The sequence below is a fragment of the Leucopleurus acutus genome (genome assembly GCF_964270905.1).
Source record: "Leucopleurus acutus genome assembly, chromosome: 10".
NCBI lineage: Eukaryota > Metazoa > Chordata > Mammalia > Artiodactyla > Delphinidae > Leucopleurus > Leucopleurus acutus.
Window position 1 is genome coordinate 65,817,040 of NC_139153.1, and position 16,279 is coordinate 65,833,318.

Genomic DNA, 16,279 nt, shown 5'->3' on the forward strand with positions numbered 1-16,279 from the left:
CAAACAATTCTACACACATAAATTCAATGATTTAGTGAAAAGGATCAATTCCTTGAAATTACGCAAAGTCACCCAAGCTGAAACATAACCTGAACAGATCTATAACTATAAAAATAAACTGAAGGGCTTCAGTGGTGAAGAATCCGCCTGCCGATGCAGGGGACATGGGTTTGAGCCCTGGTCCGGGAAGATCCCACATGCCGCAGGGCAACTAAGCCCGTGTGCCACAACTACTGAGCCTGGGCTATTGAGCCCACGAGCCACAACTACTGAGGCCGTGCACCGAGAGCCCGTGGTCGGCAACAAGAGAAGCCACCACAATGAGAAGCCCACGCACTGCAACGAAGAGTAGCCCCTGCTCGCCGCAACTAGAGAAAGCTCACGTGCAGCAACGAAGACCGAATGCAGCCAAAAATAAATGAATAAATAAATAAAAAGAAGAACCCTCCAGGCCCAGGTTTCACTAGCAAATTCTTAAGAAGAAGATGGCCACCAATTCTACACAATTTGTTACAGAAAACAAAAAAAATTGGTACAACATACCAGAGTTTATAGAGCTGCAGGCCACTAGCCACATGTAGCTACTGAGTGCTTGAAGTGGAACTACAGCCACACGTTGAAATGATACTATTTGGGCTATACCAAGTTAAATAAAATGTATTATTAAATGCTCTTTAAAGTCTTAGTAAGACTTAGGTCAGATAAGGTCTGCTTTCCTATTCACTTCTGATTTCTAAATACAAAAGACAATTGTAAAACTAAAAAAGGAAAAAATGACTTTGAAGTGGCTACTAAGCCAAAGCCTGACCCACTGTAGAATTCAGTTACTTTCAAGACCATCTCAAAACAAAGTACAAGCAAAACTCTTAGAAATCATAAGAGGAAACTGGAAGGACACTGATCACTACCAAGTAAAATCCAGAGGCTCAAAGCATTCCTACCTGGAGCCAAATGTCTGACATTGACATTCTCTTTGTAAAGAAAGGAAACCATAAGCTCTTTAAAGTTAAAAGGAGAAAAATTAAGAGGGTTTTTTAAAAAGGGATTTTGTTTTTCAAGATAAAGATTACAGAATGAACTAATTTCTAAGTGATAAATATCTTTGCCATTCCAAGGAAAAACTCATTAGAGCACTGTGTGGCTAATGTCAAAGCATCATTACAGGAAGAGAATGGAATTTGCTTTTCAGTAAAAAGATACCCTCTTCAAAAATTCCTACAGTTAACTGCAAGACTAATAGGAGGTATGTATGTATTTATTTATGGCTGTGCTGGGTCTTCGTTTCTGTGCGAGGGCTTTCTCTAGTTGCGGCAAGTGGGGGCCACTCTTCATCGCGGTGTGCAGGTCTCTCACTACCGCGGCCTCTCATATTGTGGAGCACAGGCTCCAGACGCGCAGGCTCAGTAGTTGTGGCTCACAGGCCTAGTTGCTCCGTGGCATGTGGGATCTTCCCAGACCAGAGCTCAAACCCGTGTCCCCTGCATCGGCAGGCAGATTCTCAACCACTGAGCCACCAGGGAAGCCCCTAATAGGAGGTTTTTAAAAATAACAGCTACATTTCGAGCAATAATTAAGGAATATAAACTGCATCATAAAAATTAAAATATCAGATAAACCTTAAAAGCCCTATACTTCAATTACTTTAGACACTAATCACCATTCTGTTAAAATAAAATAACCACATATTTTTCAGTAGTTATATAGCCCCACACCCACAGTTTTGCTTTCTGTGGTTTCAATTACCCAAGGCCAACCTCAATCTGAAAATACTAAATGGAAAATTCCAGAAATACACAATTCATAAGTTTTAAGCTGCACACCATTCTAAGTGGTGTAATGAAATCTCATGCCTTCCCACTCCATCCCACCCAGAACCCCCAACCATCGACATCATCTGCTCCTGACATCCAACCATTCACATTGTCATGGCTTGATGATCCAGGATCACCCAAAGCAAATGATCCTCCTTGTAGGTATTTTATCATCTCACATCTTCACAAGAAGGGTGATTACAAACAATAAAATATTTTGAGAGAGAGAGACAGAAGGAGAGAGGGAGAGAGACCACATTCACATAACTCTTATTACAGCATATTGTTATAACTGTTCTATTTTATTATGTTATGTTAATCTCTTATTGTGCTTGATTTATAAATTAAACTTTATCATAGGTATGTATGTACAGGAAAAACCAAGTATATATGGGGTTCAGCACTATCCGTGGTTTCAGGCATCCACTGGGGGTCTTGGAATGTTCCCCCAAGGACAAGAGGGGGACTACTGTACTGATAAATTAGATATCCACCATGATTTGAATAGGAAGCAATTATGCTTGCTTCCTGATTTGTAAGAGACATGCTGTGGTCTGATTCAGTGGCAAGGGTACACAACGGCACTTATTAAAAATTCCCATCACATAACAATTCAGTAAAACCTTAAGAATTACTCATCTGAAACACTTTCAGCATACATGTAAACATTTTTGTGACGGGGAAATGGACATATCTCCTCCATTGTAAGTCTTACTTTTCACCTCATTTTTAATATTTCTGAAATCAAAATGCATATGATCAAATATGTTCATTTAATATGACAATGCTCTTCCCTTCTCCTCACAAGAAAAGTAGTCATTAAACCAATGATGCACATTAAAATTACTGTCACATAAGTGAGGAGGGGGAAGATGGCGGAAGAGTAAGATGCGGAGATCACCTTCCTCCCCACAGATACATCAGAAATACCTCTACACGTGGAACAACTCCTACAGAACACCCACTGAACGCTGGCAGAAGACCTCAGACCTCCCAAAAGGCAAGAAACTCCTCCACGAACCTGGGTAGGGCAAAATAAAAAAGAATAAACAGAGACAAAAGAATACAGACGGGACCTACACCAGTGGGAGGGAGCTGTGAAGGAGGAAAGGTTTCCACACACTAGGAACCCCTTCACGGGCGGAGACTGCGGGTGGCGGTGAGGGGAAGTTTCGGAGCCGCGGAGGAGAGTACAGCAACAGGGGTGCGGAGGGCAAAGCGGAGAGATTCCCGCACAGAGGACCGGTGCTGACCAGCACTCACCAGCCTGAGAGGCTTGTCTGCTCACACGCAGGGGCGGGCGGTGCTGGGAGCTGAGGCTTGGGCTTCGGTTGGATGCAGGGAGAGAACTGGAGTTGGCGGCGTGAACACAGCCTGAAGGTGTTAGTGCACCACGCCTAGCCGGGAGGGAGTCCGGGAAAAAGTATGGACCTGCCGAAGACGCAAGAGACTTTTTCTTCCCTCTTTGTTTCCTTGTGCACGAGAAGAGGGGATTAAGAGCGCTGCTTAAAGGAGCTCCAGAGACGGGCACGAGCCGCGGCTATCAGCGCAGAACCCAGAGCCAGGCATGAGACGCTAAGGCCGCTGCTGCCACCACCAAGAAACCTGTGTGCGAGCACAGGTCACTATCCACACCTCCCCTCCCGGGAGCCTGTGCAGCCCGCCACTGCCAGGGTCCCGTGATCCAGGGACAACTTCCCCAGGAGAACGCACAGCGTGACTCAGGCAGGGCAATGTCACGCCAGGCTCTGCCGCAGCAGGCTCGCCCTGCATCCGTGCCCCTCCCTCCCCTCGGCCTGAGTGAGCCAGAGCCCCCTAATCAGCTGCTCCTTTAACCCTGTCCTGTCTGAGCGAAGAACAGACGCCCTCCAGTGACCTACATGCAGAGGCGGGGCCAAATCCAAAGCTGAACCCCGGGAGCTGTGCGAACGAAGAAGAGAAAGAAAGGGAAATTTCTCCCAGCAGCCTCAGGAGCAGCGGATTAAATCTCCACAATCAACTTGATGTACCCTGCAACGGTGGAATACGTGAATAGACAACAAATCATCCCAAATTGAGGAGGTGGACGTTGAGAGCAAGATACATTATTTTTTCCCCTTTTCCTCTTTTTCTGAGTCTGTATGTGTATGCTTCTGTGTGCGATTTTGTCTGTATAGGGTTCTGTCCGTCCGTTTTTGTTTTGCTTTGTTTTTAATAAAAATTTTTTCTTAACCATTATTTTCTATTTTAATAACTTTATTTTATTTTATTTTATCCTCTTTCTTTCTTTCTACTTTTTCTCCCTTTTATTCTGAGCGTGTGGATGAAAGGCTCTTGGTGCTGCAGCCAGGACTCAGTGCTGTGCCTCTGACGTGGGAGAGCCAACTTCAGGACACTGGTCCACAAGAGACCTCCCAGCTCCACGTAATATCAAATGGCAAAAATCTCCCAGAGATCACCATCTCAATACCAACACCCAGCTTCACTCAACGACCAGCAAGCAACAGTGCTGGACACCCTATGCCAAACAACTAGCAAGACAGGAACACAACCCCACTCATTAGCAGAGAGGCTGCCTAAAATCATAATAAGGCCACAGACACCCCAAAACACATCACCAGACGTGGACCTGCCCACCAGAAACACAAGATCCAGCCTCATCCACCAGAACACAGGCACTAGTCCCCTCCACCAGGAAGCCTACACAACCCACTGAACCAACTTTAGCCACTGGGGACAGACACCAAAAACAATGGGAACTACGAACCTGCAGCATGCAAAAAGGAGACCCCAAACACAGTAAGATAAGCAAAATGAGAAGACAGAAAAACACACAGCAGATGAAGGAGCAAGATAAAAACCCACCAGACCTAACAAAGGAAGAGAAATTAGGCAGTCTACCTGAAAAAGAATTCAGAATAATGATAGTAAAGATGATCCAAAATCTTGGAAACAGAATAGACAAAATGCAAGAAACATTTAACAAGAACCTAGAAGAACTAAAGAGGAAACAAGCAACGATGAACAACACAATAAATGAAATTAAAAATACTCTAGAAGGGATCAATACCAGAATAACTGAGGCAGAAGAATGGATAAGTGACCTGGAAGATAAAATACTGGAAATAACTACTGAAGAGCAGAATAAAGAAAAAAGAATGAAAAGAACTGAGGACAGTCTCAGAGACCTCTGGGACAAAGTTAAACGCACCATTATTCGAATTATAGGGGTCCCGGAATAAGAAGAGAAAAAGAAAGGGACTGAGAAAATACTTGAAGAGATTATAGTTGAAAACTTCCCTAATATGGGAAAGGAAATAAGTCCAGCAAGCACAGAGTCCCATACGGGATAAATCCAAGGAGAAACACGCCAAGACACATATTAATCAAACTATCAAAAATTAAATACAAAGATAACATATTAAAAGCAGCAAGGGAAAAACAACAAATAACACACAAGGGAATCCCCATAAGGTTAAGAGCTGATCTTTCAGCAGAAACTCTGCAAGCCAGAAGGGAGTGGCAGGACAGGACATATTTAAAGTGATGAAGGAGAAAAACCTACAACCAAGATTACTCTACCCAGCAAGGATCTCATTCAGATTTTATGGAGAAATTAAAACCTTTACAGACAAGCAAAACCTGAGAGACTTCAGCACCACCAAACCAGCTTTACAACAAATGCTAAAGGAACTTCTCTAGGCAAGAAACACAAAAGAAGGAAAAGACCTACAATAACAAACACAAAACAATTAAGAAAATGGGAATAGGAACATACATATCGATAATTACCTTAAATGTAAATGGATTAAATGCTCCCATCAAAACACACAGACTGGCTGAATGGATACAAAAACAAGACCCATATATATGCTGTCTACAAGAGACCCACTTCAGACCTAGGGACACATACAGACTGAAAGTGAGGGGATGGAAAAAGATATTCCATGCAAATGGAAATCAGAAGAAAGCTGGAGTAGCAAATCTCATATCAGACAAAACAGACTTTAAAATAAAGACTATTACAAGAGGGCTTCCCTGGTGGTGCAGTGGTTGAGAGTCCGCCTGCCAATGCAGGGGACATGGGTTACTGCCCCGGTCTGGGAAGATCCCACATGCCGCGGAGCAGCTGGGCACAAGAGCCATGGCCGCTGAGCCTGTGCGTCCAGAGCATGTGCTCTGCAACGGGAGAGGCCAAAAGTGAGAGGCCCATGTACCGCAAAAAAAAAAAAAAAGACTATTACAAAAGACAAAGAAGGACACCACATAATGATCAAGGGATCAATCCAAGAATATATAACAATTGTAAATATTTATGCACACAACATAGGAGCACCTCAATACATAAGGCAAATACTAACAGCCATAAAAGGGGAAATCGACAGTAACACACTCATAGTAGGGGACTTTAACACCCCACTTTAACCAATGGACAGATCACCCAAAATGAAAATAAATAAGGAAACACAAGCTTTAAATGATACATTAAAAAATACGGACTTAATTGATATTTATAGGACATTCCATCCAAAAACAACAGAATACACATTTTTCTCAAGTGCTCATGGAACATTCTCCAGGATAGATCATATCTTGGGTCACAAATCAAGCCTTGGTAAATTTAAGAAAATTGAAATTGTATCAAGTATCTTTTCTGACCACAACGCCATGAGACTAGATATCAATTACAGGAAAAGATCTGTAAAAAATACAAACACATGGAGGCTAAACAATACACTACTTAATAATGAAGATATCACTGAAGAAATCAAAGAGGAAATCAAAAAATACCTAGAAACAAATGACAATGGAGACACAACGACCCAAAACCTGTGGGATGCAGCAAAAGCAGTTCTAAGGGGGAAGTTTATAGCAATACAAGCCCACCTTAAGAAGCAGGAAGCATCTCGAATAAACAACCTAACCTTGCACCTCAAGCAATTAGAGAAAGAAGAACAAAAAAACCCCAAAGCTAGCAGAAGGAAAGAAATCATAAAAATCAGATCAGAAATAAATGAAAAAGAAATGAAGGAAACAATAGCAAAGATCAATAAAACTAAAAGCTGGTTCTTTGAGAAGATAAACAAAATAGATAAACCACTAGCCAGACTCATCAAGAAAAAAAGGGAGAAGATCCAAATCAATAGAATTAGAAATGAAAAAGGAGAGGTAACAACTGACACTGCAGAAATAAAAGAGATCATGAGAGATTACTACAAGCAACTCTATGCCAATAAAATGGACAATCTGGAAGCAATGGACAAATTCTTAGAAAGGCACAACCTGCCAAGACTGAATCAGGAAGAAATAGAAAATATGAACAGACCAATCACAAGCACTGAAATTGAAACTGTGATTAAAAATCTTCCAACAAAGAAAAGCCCAGGACCAGATGGCTTCACAGGCGAATTCTATCAAACATTTAGAGAAGAGCTAACACCTATCCTTCTCAAACTCTTCCAAAATATAGCAGAGGGAGGAACACTCCCAAACTCCTTCTACGAGTCCACCATCACCTTGATACCAAAACCAGACAAGGATGTCACAAAGAAAGAAAACTACAGGCCAATATCACTGATGAACATAGATGCAAAAATCCTCAACAAAATACTAGCAAACAGAATCCAACAGCACATTAAAAAGATCATACACCATGATCAAGTGGGGTTTATTCCAGGAATGCAAGGATTCTTCAATATACGCAAATCTATCAATGTGATAAACCATATTAACAAACTGAAGGAGAAAAACCATATGATCATCTCAATAGATGCAGAGAAAGCTTTTGACAAAATTCAACACCCATTTATGATAAAAACCCTGCAGAAAGTAGGCATAGAGGGAACTTTCCTCAACATAATAAAGGCCATATATGACAAGCCCACAGCAAACATCATCCTCAATGGTGAAAAACTGAAAGCATTTCCACTAAGATCAGGAACAAGACAAGGTTGCCCACTCTCACCACTCTTATTCAACATAGTTTTGGAAGTTTTAGCCACAGCAATCAGAGAAGAAAAGGAAATAAAAGGAATCCAAATCGGAAAAGAAGAAGTAAAGCTGTCACTGTTTGCAGATGACATGATCCTATACATAGAGAACCCTAAAGATGCTACCAGAAAACTACTAGAGCTAATCAATGAATTTGGTAAAGTAGCAGGATACAAAATTAATGCACAGAAATCTCTGGCATTCCTATATACTAATGATGAAAAATCTGAAAGTGAAATCAAGAAAACACTCCCATTTACCATTGCAACAAAAAGAATAAAATATCTAGGAATAAACCTACCTAAGGAGACAAAAGATCTGTATGCAGAAAATTATAAGACACTGATGAAAGAAATTAAAGATGATACAAATAGATGGAGAGATATACCATGTTCTTGGATTGGAAGAATCAACATTGTGAAAATGACTCTACTACCGAAAGCAATCTATAGATTCAATGCAATCCCTATCAAACTACCACTGGCATTTTTCACAGAACTAGAACAAAAAATTTTGCAATTTGTATGGAAACACAAAAGACCCCGAATAGCCAAAGCAATCTTGAGAACAAAAGAAGGAACTGGAGGAATCAGGCTCCCAGACTTCAGACTATACTACAAAGCTACAGTTATCAAGACGGTATGGTACTGGCACAAAAACAGAAAGATAGATCAATGGAACAGGATAGAAAGCCCAGAGATAAACCCACGCACATATGGTCACCTTATCTTTGACAAAGGAGGCAGAAATGTACAGTGGAGAAAGGACAGCCTATTCAATAAGTGGTGCTGGGAAAACTGGACAGCTACATGTAAAAGTATGAAATTAGATCACTCCCTAACACCGTACACAAAAATAAGCTCAAAATGGATTAAAGACCTAAATGTAAGGCCAGAAACTATCAAACTCTTAGAGGAAAACATAGGCAGAACACTCTATGACATAAATCACAGCAAGGTCCTTTTTGACCCACCTCCTAGAGAAATGGAAATAAAAACAAGAGTAAACAAATGGGACCTAATGAAACTTAAAAGCTTTTGCGCAGCAAAGGAAACCATAAAGAAGACCAAAAGACAACCCTCAGAATGGGAGAAAATATTTGCAAATGAAGCAACTGACAAAGGATTGATTTCCAAAATTTATAAGCAGCTCATGCAGCTTAATAACAAAAAAACAAACAACCCAATCCAAAAATGGGCAGAAGACCTAAATAGACATTTCTCCAAAGAAGATATACAGAGTGCCAACAAACACATGAAAGAATGCTCAACATCACTAATCATGAGAGAAATGCAAATCAAAACTACAATGAGATATCATCTCACACCAGTCAGAATGGCCATCATCAAAAAATCTACAAACAATAAATGCTGGAGAGGGTGTGGAGAAAAGGGAACCCTCTTACACTGTTGGTGGGAATGTAAATTGATACAGCCACTGTGGAGAACAGTATGGAGGTTCCTTAAAAAGCTACAAATAGAACTACCATATGACCCAGCAATCCCACTACTGGGCATATACCCTGAGAAAACCATAATTCAAAAAGAGTCATGTTCCAAAATGTTCATTGCAGCTCTATTTACAATAGCCCAGAGATGGAAACAACCTAAGTGTCCATCATCGGATGAATGGATAAAGAAGATGTGGCACATATATACAATGGAATATTACTCAGCCATAAAAAGAGACGAAATTGAGCTATTTGTAATGAGGTGGATAGACCTAGAGTCTGTCATACAGAGTGAAGTAAGTCAGAAAGAGAGAGACAAATACCGTATGCTAACACATATATATGGAATTTAAAAAAAAAATGTCATGAAAAACCTAGGGGTGAAACAGGAATAAAGACACAGACTTACTAGAGAATGGACCTGAGGCTATGGGGAGGGGGAAGGGTAAACGGTGACAAAGCGATAAAGAGGCATGGACATATATACACTACCAAACGTAAGGTAGATAGCTAGTGGGAAGCAGCCGCATAGCACAGGGAGATCAGCTCGGTGCTTTGTGACCGCCTGGAGGGGTGGGATAGGGAGGGTGGGAGGGAGGGAGACGCAAGCGGGAAGAGATATGGGAATATATGTATATATATAACTGATTCATTTTGTTGTGAAGCTGAAACTAACATACCATTGTAAAGCAATTATACTCCAATAAAGATGTTAAAAAAAAAATAAATAAATAAAAGCAGCAAGGGAAAAACAACAAATAACACACAAGGGAATCCCCATAAGGTTAAGAGCTGATCTTTCAGCAGAAACTCTGCAAGCCAGAAGGGAGTGGCAGGACAGGACATATTTAAAGTGATGAAGGAGAAAAACCTACAACCAAGATTACTCTACCCAGCAAGGATCTCATTCAGATTTTATGGAGAAATTAAAACCTTTACAGACAAGCAAAACCTGAGAGACTTCAGCACCACCAAACCAGCTTTACAACAAATGCTAAAGGAACTTCTCTAGGCAAGAAACACAAAAGAAGGAAAAGACCTACAATAACAAACACAAAACAATTAAGAAAATGGGAATAGGAACATACATATCGATAATTACCTTAAATGTAAATGGATTAAATGCTCCCATCAAAACACACAGACTGGCTGAATGGATACAAAAACAAGACCCATATATATGCTGTCTACAAGAGACCCACTTCAGACCTAGGGACACATACAGACTGAAAGTGAGGGGATGGAAAAAGATATTCCATGCAAATGGAAATCAGAAGAAAGCTGGAGTAGCAAATCTCATATCAGACAAAACAGACTTTAAAATAAAGACTATTACAAGAGGGCTTCCCTGGTGGTGCAGTGGTTGAGAGTCTGCCTGCCAATGCAGGGGACATGGGTTACTGCCCCGGTCTGGGAAGATCCCACATGCCGCGGAGCAGCTGGGCACAAGAGCCATGGCCGCTGAGCCTGTGCGTCCAGAGCATGTGCTCTGCAACGGGAGAGGCCAAAAGTGAGAGGCCCATGTACCGCAAAAAAAAAAAAAAAGACTATTACAAAAGACAAAGAAGGACACCACATAATGATCAAGGGATCAATCCAAGAATATATAACAATTGTAAATATTTATGCACACAACATAGGAGCACCTCAATACATAAGGCAAATACTAACAGCCATAAAAGGGGAAATCGACAGTAACACACTCATAGTAGGGGACTTTAACACCCCACTTTAACCAATGGACAGATCACCCAAAATGAAAATAAATAAGGAAACACAAGCTTTAAATGATACATTAAAAAATACGGACTTAATTGATATTTATAGGACATTCCATCCAAAAACAACAGAATACACATTTTTCTCAAGTGCTCATGGAACATTCTCCAGGATAGATCATATCTTGGGTCACAAATCAAGCCTTGGTACATTTAAGAAAATGGAAATTGTATCAACTATCTTTTCTGACCACAACGCTATGAGACTAGATATCAATTACAGGAAAAGATCTGTAAAAAATACAAACACATGGAGGCTAAATGATACACTACTTAATAACGAAGTGATCACTAAATAAATCAAAGAGGAAATCAAAAAATACCTAGAAACAAATGACAATGGAGACACGACGACCCAAAACCTATGGGATGCAGCAAAGGCAGTTCTAAGAGGGAAGTTTATAGCAATACAATCCTACATTAAGAAACAGGAAACATCTTGAATAAATAACCTAACCTTGCACCTAAAGCAATTAGAGAAAGAACAAAAAACCCCCAAAGTTAGCAGAAGGAAAGAAATAATTAAGATCAGATCAGAAATAAATGAAAAAGAAATAAAGGAAATGATAGCAAAGATCAATAAAACTAAAAGCTGATTCTTTGAGAAGATAAACAAAATTGATAAACCATTAGCCAGACTCATCAAGAAAAAAAGGGAGAAGACTCAAATCAATACAATTAGAAATGAAAAAAGAGAAGTTACAACTGCCACTGCAGAAATACAAAAGATCATGAGAGATTACTACAAGCAACTCTAGGCCAATAAAATGGACAACTGGGAAGAAATGGACAAATTCTTAGAAATGCACAAATTGCCAAGACTAAATCAGGAAGAAATAGAAAATATGAACAGACCAATCACAAGCACTGAAATTGAAAACTGTGATTAAAAATCTTCCAACAGGGCTTCCCTGGTGGCGCAGTGGTTGAGAGTCTGCCTGCCGATGCAGGGGACATGGGTTCGTGCCTTGGCCCGGGAAGATCCCACATGCTGCGGAGCGGCTGGGCTCGTGAGCCATGGCCACTGAGCCTGCGCGTCCGCAGGCTGTGCTCCGCAGCGGGAGAGGCCACAACAGTGAGAGGCCTGCGTAATGCAAAAAAAAAAAAAAAATCTTCCAACAAACAAAAGTCCAGGACCAGATGGCTTCACAGGCGAATTCTATCAAACATTTAGAGAAGAGCTAACACCTATCTTTCTCAAACTCTTCCAAAATATAGCACAGGGAGGAACACTCCCAAACTCATTCTACGAGGCCACCATCACCCTGATACCGAAACCAGACAAAGATGTCACAAAGAAAGAAAACTACAGGCTAATATCACTGATGAACATAGATGCAAAAATCCTCAACAAAATACTAGCAAACAGAATCCAACAGCACATTAAAATGATCATACACCATGATCAAGTGGGGTTTATTCCAGGAATGCACGGATTCTTCAATATACGCAAATCAATCAACGTGATACACCATATTAACAAACTGAAGGAGAAAAACCATATGATCATCTCAATAGATGCAGAGAAAGCTTTCGACAAAATTCAACAACCATTTATGATAAAAACTCTACAGACGGCTTCCCTGGTGGCGCAGTGGTTGAGAGTCCGCCTGCCAATGCAGGGGACACGGGTTCGTGCCCCGGTCCGGGAAGATCCCACATGCTGCGGAATGGCTGGGTCCGTGAGCCATGGCCGCTGAGCCTGTGCATCCGGAGCCTGTGCTCCGCAATGGGAGAGGCCACAACAGTGAGAGGCCCGCGTACCGGGAAAAAAAAAAACCCTACAGAAAGCAGGCATAGAGGGAACGTTCCTCAACATAATAAAGGCCATATATGACAAACCCACAGCCAACATCATCCTCAATGGTGAAAAACTGAAAGCATTTCCACTAAGATCAGGAACAAGACAAGGTGGCTCACTCTCACCACTCTTATTCAACATAGTTTTGGAAGTTTTAGCCACAGCAATCAGAGAAGAAAAGGAAGTAAAAGGAATCCAAATTGGAAAAGAAGTTAAGCTGTCACTGTTTGCAGATGACATGATACTATACACAGAGAATCCTAAAGATGCTACGAGAAAACTACTAGAGCTAATCAATGAATTTGGTAAAGTAGCAGGATATAAAATTAATGCACAGAAATCTCTGGCATTCCTATACACTAATGATGAAAAATCTGAAAGTGAAATTAAGAAAACACTCCCATTTACCATTGCAACAAAAAGAATAAAATATCTAGGAATAAACCTACCTAAGGAGACAAAAAACGTGTATGCAGAAAATTATAAGACAATGATGAAAGAAATTAAAGATGATACAAATAGATGGAGAGATATACCATGTTCTTGGATTGGAAGAATCAACACTGTGAAAATGACTCTACTACCCAAAGCAATATACAGATTCAATGCAATCCCTACCACTGGCATTTTTCTCAGAAATAGAACAAAAAATTTCACAATTTGTATGGAAACACTAAAGACCCCAAACAGCCAAAGCAATCTTGAGAACGAAAAACGGATCTGGAGGAATCAGGCCTCCTGACTTCAGACTATACTACAAAGCTACAGTAATCAAGACAGTATGGTACTGGCACAAAAACAGAAAGATAGATCAATGGAACAGGATAGAAAGCCCAGAGATAAACCCACGCACATATGCTCACCTTATCTTTGATAAAGGAGGCAGAAATGTACAGTGGAGAAAGGACAGCCTCTTCAATAAGTGGTGCTGGGAAAACTGGACAGGTACATATAAAAGTATGAGATTAGAACACTCCCTAACACCATACACAAAAATAAGCTCAAAATGGATTAAAGACCTAAATGTAAGGCCAGAAACTATCAAACTCTTAGAGGAAAACATAGGTAGCACACTCTATGACATAAATCACAGCAAGATCCTTTTTGACCCACCTCCTAGAGAAATGGAAAATTAAAAAAAATAAACAAATGGGACCTAATGAAACTTAAAAGCTTTTGCACCGCAAAGGAAACCATAAACAAGACAAAAAGACAACCCTCAGAATGGGAGAAAATATTTGGAAATGAAGCAACTGACAAAGGATTAATCTCCAAAATTTACAAGCAGCTCATGCAGCTCAATAACAAAAAAACAAACAACCCAATCCAAAAATGGGCAGAAGACCTAAATGGACATTTCTCCAAAGAAGATATACAGATTGCCAACAAACACATGAAAGAATGCTCAACATCATTAATCATTAGAGAAATGCAAATCAAAACTACAATGAGATATCATCTCACACCAGTCAGAATGGACATCAAAAAATCTAGAAATAAATGCTGGAGAGGGTGTGGAGAAAAGGGAACACTCTTGCACTGCTGGTGGGAATGTGAATTGGTACAGCCACTATGGAGATACAGTATGGAGTTTCCTTAAAAAACTACAAATAGAACTACCATATGACCCAGCAATCCCACTACTGGGCATATACCCCGAGAAAACCACAAATTCAAAGAGTCATGTACCAAAATGTTCATTGCAGTTCTATTTACAATAGCCAGGACATGGAAGCAACCTAAGTGTCCACCAACAGATGAATGGATAAAGAAGATGTGGCACATATATAAAATGGAATATTACTCAGCCATAAAAAGAAACGAAATTGAATTATTTGTAGTGAGGTGGATGGACCTAGAGTCTGTCATACAGAGTGAAGTAAGTCAGAAAGAAAGAGACAAATACCGTATGCTAACACATATATATGGAATGTAAGGAAAAAAATGTCATGAAGAACGTAGGGTAAGACAGGAATAAAGACACAGACCTACTAGAGAATGGACCTGAGGATATGGGGAGGGGGAAGAGTAAGCTGTGACAAAGTGAGAGAGTGGCATGGACATATATACACTACCAAACGTAAAATAGATAGCTAGTGGGAAGCAGCTGCATAGCACAGGGAGATCAGCTCAGTGCTTTGTGACCACCTAGAGGGGTGGGATAGGGAGTGTGGGAGGGAGAGAGACGCAAGAGGGAAGAGATATGGGAACATATGTATATGTATAACTGATTCACTTTGTTATAAAGCAAAAACTAACACACCACTGTAAAACAATTATACTCCAATCAACATGTTAAAAAAAAATCAAAGAAGCGCAGGAAGTTTTATGTGTTTATGTTTCACTATGATAGGGATATACTCTCTACATAACGAAATACTTTTTAACTAGATTCTACCTAAGCTATAGCCCTTACCAATGTATACACACACAAAAGTTAAGAATTATATATATATTTTTTTCTTGGATGTGGGCAAATCTCACCTTAATTCCAAATGGCTTCATTTACAGCACATTCAATAATGAACAAGCAGGAGAGGTGTGACTTTTGAACATATGAATATATAAAAGTCCCTTGAAATTCAGGTAGTCAAGATAAGGGCATTTCACAAGGAAAGCACCCCCGCCACCTCCCATTTTTCTGAAGACTGTTTTACACTCATTTTAAAAGATGATGAGATATACTCAGAAGTTCAAAGTAGTAGGATGTGCCTTGCAGGGAGAGAAGAAAACCTTTTTTCAGATTGTTGGGTAAATACATATCAGCAATTCCACTAGACAAAGGTTGATGGATGTCCTCCCTGAGTCAGGCTAGGGCAGAACACTTAGTGAAAGGGGGCTCTGAGTAGGGATGGGAAACTGGGAGAAAGGGAGAACCAGATACCACACAGTACCAACCAGTTCCCCTCTAACACGCCATGCCGTGACCCCAGACATGGGTGTACAAGAGCAGCCACCGGGGTGGCGACTGACTGTCCTCACTGCCAGGAATCGACAAAGGGCTTCAATTTGGCCCATGGACAAAATCCTTGACCAGCAAACTCAAATTGTCACTGAATTTAAATCATAAAGGATCTAAGGAAATACTTGTTTTATGTATATGTATATATGGACTACTTACACGATTAACATTCCTCTTCCCCTAAGGTTAGTTCTATAAACTGGAATGGCCTAAGCATCATATAATTTTGATTTTATTTTACGTGTTCAAAAGAGAAAGGAGGGAACGGAGAGAAAAGTGTCATAAATTCTTCAACTCTGGGGCTCAGCACGTACAACAGCCTCCTCAGACAAAAGGTTCATCCGGATTGTTGGGTAGTTTCAATGCTGAGCGAAGACTAGGGGAGCCCACCGCAACCCCCACAGAAAGAATTCTACAGTTACTCTACCACGGTGCTCTAGCTAAAGTATAGGTTTCAAACTACAGAGAGTTTCAACTTAACATCTAAAATTTTAAACTGTAGCATTT

General features: G+C 40.5%; 1 protein-coding gene across 3 annotated transcripts in view; it reads right to left on the minus strand.

The window, feature by feature from the left end:
* Window positions 1–16,279, minus strand: part of ILRUN (inflammation and lipid regulator with UBA-like and NBR1-like domains) — a 127,238-nt gene that overhangs the window by 51,661 nt on the left and 59,298 nt on the right. The window lies entirely within an intron of this gene.